Source organism: Notamacropus eugenii, chromosome 4 (assembly GCF_028372415.1).
Source record: "Notamacropus eugenii isolate mMacEug1 chromosome 4, mMacEug1.pri_v2, whole genome shotgun sequence".
NCBI lineage: Eukaryota > Metazoa > Chordata > Mammalia > Diprotodontia > Macropodidae > Notamacropus > Notamacropus eugenii.
In genome coordinates this window covers 329430642-329435577 of record NC_092875.1, presented here as the reverse complement: position 1 = coordinate 329435577, position 4936 = coordinate 329430642, and the positions used below count along the sequence as shown (strand labels likewise).

Below are 4936 nucleotides of genomic sequence, written 5' to 3'. Positions count from 1 at the left end.
GAAATGCCTAAAACATAATACGAGAGAGGAAGCATGGCATAATGGCCAGAAAGATCTTGGCTCAACTACTACTTCTGACACTTACTGGCTGTGTGGCCCTTGTGAAGTTGCTGAAACTTACAGGGTCCTAGGGAGCTTCCTAAATTATAAGAAGTTTGACAGAGGGTGCCATCCTTTATATATTGAGGGAGTCACCTCAGCTGAAAGTTCTTCATATCAATGAAATCACAGGTCTAGGGTCTATACTAAAAGAATATTATATTTATATTATGTATTATTATGTATATGTCTGTAATAATACTTATTATATATATGTAATATATATAAGTAATATTACCTAAGAAAGAACACTATTACCATTAACCTAATATTTTGTGAGAAGTGTCAACAGTAACAACTCCTTTCCCATATTCCATCTAGATTGCTCTCTGTCCCATATTGATTTTACGTTTAGTTTTAACAACTGATATTAGCTGAAGAAAGGAACAATCATAGGTCACAATTTACCTCAGACTCAGTCAAAAGGTATTTATCAAGCACCTACTGTGTGCCAGGTACTGTGGCTGACTGCTTCTCCCTCTGTAAGGTGGAGCAATTGGAGAACTACATACTTCTGTCTGTTTACAAAATAGCCTTACTCTTGAAAAAACAGTATAAAACCCCAATTTTTAAAAATACAATACGGTTGTCTTACCATACTGTAACTTTTCAATTGGGCCATGAAACTTCATTTCTGATGGATCTCCCCATTGGTACTTAAGATGTGGTCTGTGTCCTTTAGCCTTTTTAGCAAGTAGTTATAGGCCAGTAGATAAATGCTGAAATAAGCTAGAGGTGTTGGCATTTAAAGGAAACTTGCAGGGAATTCTTTGAGGAAGTAAAGATAATTTATGTAATGTGATTAATCCCTTCCTTATTTTGCAAGACTAGATTGTCCTGTATCAGCTTTGCTTAATGTAGAATGTATGCTTCTTCAGGGGATCAGAGCAATATTCTAAATGTCTGGAGCATCCTTATCCTTTGGGCTTTCCTTATTTGGAGTTTAACTTGCTCCCTGAAGGGAACCTTCTCTTCTGAGTCTTCAGTGGCAACATTACTGTTGAATTGTCAGTTGATTACGTCAAAGTGTAAAGTTCTGTATTAAGAGAAACTGGGCTCATATCTCATTCTGGATCTTACTTCCTGTGTGACCTTAGAAAAATCATTTAACCATCTTCTGTAAAATGAGGGTGTTGGATTAGACGACCTGAAATCCCTTCTAGCTTTTACGAGATATTACACTGCTTCTCTACAACTCTTTGACAATCTGTTCTCTCTAGGTGTGGCTTATATCTTAAGGTGTGACCTTATTATCTTTTGATATATCTTTTGATGACCTTATCATAAGATGTAACCTTATTATCTTTTATATGATTTAAGCATGAAAATGATGACTTGTCATATAGCCTTTCCCTTGAATTTTGTTCTTTAGAGAGATAGCCAGGATGATACTAGCTATCTCAGGACCTTCTCCTATTTGTTTAAAGATTGTTTTTTTCTTTATCCTCCCCAACTGGGAATGTTTCCAAATCCCTTTCTTATTTTGGATTCCTAATGGGTGACTACAGAAGCTATCTTCAGGCCTTGCTAAGTGACTTAATCAACCTGAGCATCAACTGTCTACAAAATACAGATAAACAGGGAGACAGCCAAGAGAGGGAGGTATTTAAGTCAGTTATTCAAAGAAACAGCTAAACTTAGTTTCTTAGTATGGCTGCCTACTTTTCTATGAGTGAGAGGTGCAAATTCATTCATTCCCTGTGTTTCTGTACAGGAAAATCCAGTTTACCTCAAACAACCTATTTAGTGATGGAAAGGCTTCAGAATAGCTAAAGGTCTCCTCTACCCTTAGTCGTCGTGTGTGTGTATACATATACGCACACTCATATATACATACATATGTATATATAGATGTATATACATGTACATATATTTCTGCATAGGATCTTCAAACTGACATTTACCTTCTGTAATAACAACAATAATAACTAATGTATATAGCTCTTACCATGTACCAGGCGTTGTTCTAAATATTTAACAATTATTATCTTAATTGACCCTCACAGCAACCCTGGGAGGCAGTGCTATTATTATGTACATTTTTATAGATGGGAAAACTGAGGCAAACAGATGTTAAGTGACTTGCCCAAGGTAACAGATTTAGTAAGTGTCTTAAGTTCAGATTTGAACTCGTCTTTCTGACTCCAAGACAGTCCAAGCCAAAAAATTATTCAATCTTTCGTGGTGATAAAATTAGTGCATTCTTGTTTGTATATGTTTACTTCTGCCATCCTGTGTATTCCTTCTTGCCCTACTTCCCTCTTCACACACAAAAAGGCTTCTGGAAATCATACTCATCTTTCCAAGTCTACTTTTTTAAGAAGCCTTCACCAACCAGCCAGACTTTCTGATAAGGCAGCCCACAAACCAGTGATCATCATTTTCTCTTAATCCCTCGCTGTCAGCCCCATCCTTTTGGGACATAGGTTGTTATTTAAGGTAGGCAGAGCTTAGGATGTTTAGCCTGCTGCTCTGTGAGAGATATAAGGTTGACAGGAAATCAAAGAACAGAAAGATCTTTAGTATTAGATCTTTTCACCCATTCCATGGCCAGGTTAAATGGTTTAACTTTTTCTAGTTTGGATTAACACAGAGACAGAGAGACAGCTGGAGGCGGGGGCGGGTTTGGAGGGGGAGCTGGAAGTGGGACATTTTTCTTTGATAAGCAGAGCAGCCAACAGTAATCAATAGCACCCTGGACAATACATGCTGGACCCTGCCTTGGGGGGTGGGGGGGGCGGTGTTTCAAGAACTATTCACTAAATACTTGTTGAATTGAATTGTCTTTATGCTCCTGAATAGCCTTTAGTGGCTTTGAAATTCCCTGGCTTTGAAACTGACGAAAGGGCTTCTCAGGAGACAGATCTCTGCAAAACAGACACCTTCTGTGGGGTGGCAGACAGACTCAGAGTCTGGGCTTTCTTTCTATTTGACTTTCCCAGGAGGAATCATTTTGTATTAAAGAGGGAGAGTTGGGGTAAGGGGAGGTTAGGAAGCCAAAGAGCCCACTTCCTCAGCTGTCCTACATTGCCATGGCCCTTGAAGACCCTTGGTGTTCCCCGCTTGTCACTACAACCTTGTTATACCATGAACAAGTCATTTTATTTGGAGGGGCTGGGGGGCACCTGTTTTTATACCCATGAATTGAAGAGGTTGGATCTTTAAGGACTGGGAAGGTCTAAAGTTCTCTGATTCCAGAGATCTTAGGAAAATGCATTCATGGCTTGGTACGGTGACACATACCTGTAACCTCTGCTTCCAGGGAGGCTGAGGCTAGTGGATTGCTTGAACTGGGGATATCTGAGCTGCATTAAAGTTAGAGCTGATTGAGTGCCCACAGTATATCTGGCATCAACATGGTAAGTGTCCTGGAACAGAGGGCCACCACATAACCAAAAGAGAGGCAAACTGGCCCACATCAGAAATGGAGCAAATTAAAGTTAGTGTGATGATCAGTGTTGGATTGGACCTATGAGTGGCCACTGGGCTTCAAGCCTGAGTGAGACAGGAGATTCAGTCTCAAAACCAAAACAAAACATAAAAAACAAGGCATCCAAATGATCCTACTTCAAGGGAAGAGAGAACACAGTTAGATGTTAGGTAGAGTTGGGGTAGTGGTCCAGCTTACCTGAGTTCATTCCTCAGTAATGCTTGCAAAGTACTTATTTAGCAGAGTGCCTGGCACACAGTAGGTGCTTAATAAATGCTTGTTCCCTTCCCTTCTCTTCCCTAAACTATTTAACCAGGACTGACCTCTGCATAAGAAGGTATATATTACCTTCTCTGAGCATAAAAAGGTTGAAACACTTTCTATACACCAGCAGCATAAAGATGCCAGAGAATTCCAGAATATTTATCAGAGTGAGGCTTTTTGCATGGCCCTGTAGCATTTCTCTCTTAACCAATCTCTGATTATCAGGTCACAGATAGGAACAAGAGGCTAAGATGATCAATACTACTTAGGGGATAGCTGAAGTCTGATTTGAAAAGAGGGATGATGTCTACAATCTGACAAAAATTCAATTGAACTCATTTTGTTAAGCATTAATGGAGTGCCTCCTATGTGCCAGGTATAGTGCTACATGCTTGTTGATAGCAAAGTAAAAAGCAAAAGCAATCCTTGAAGAGGTGACATTCTTTCGGAGGCTAATTACACAGATATAAAAAACCTAATACAAGATATATACAAAGCAATTTACAAAGAAAGGATACAAGCAACTAGGGTATTGGTCAGTTTACTACTGTGTGACTAGTCTTGTGCTAGAAAGTGAGTAGAGATAGCCTCCCTACCTCTAGGTTGGTCTATTGCAATAGTCTCCTAATTGGATTCCCTCAAGTCCCTCCATTTCCCCATTCATTCTTCACATAGCTGCCAAAGTGATACTATTAAATCAGCATGTCTAAAAAGACTTTCCAACTTTTAAAAAAAATACCCCCAAACCAAAAACCAATAACAAAACAAAATAAAAAAATGTCAGTTAATTTTGCTTCCTAATGATTCTAGGATAAAATACAGATTCTTCCATTTGGGATTTAAACTTCTTCATGATTGAGATTCAGCCTACTTTTCCAGGCTTCTTATATACCTTTCTCCTCTTTATAAACTCTAGGTTCCTGCCAAACTGGTCTTATTGTTCTCTCCATATGACACTTACATGTCACTTACATTACACTTACAGGAGCTTACAGACTTGGACTATAAGTCCCCACCCACCTAGCACAGAGTAGATTTAAATACTATATAGTAATTGTTTCTCCTTTAGTCAGGAACCGGCGGGCCTTCTCCTCCCAGTTTGATTTTTTCTTTTTTTTAATTAAAAGGATCAGGACCATCCCT

The 4936-nt window shown here is 39.0% G+C and overlaps 1 protein-coding gene across 5 annotated transcripts in view; it reads left to right on the top strand.

Annotated features, from left to right (window-relative positions):
- The window catches only part of SETBP1 (SET binding protein 1), a 505913-nt gene that overhangs the window by 157025 nt on the left and 343952 nt on the right, over nucleotides 1–4936 (top strand). The gene's annotated exons all lie outside the window — the stretch shown is intronic.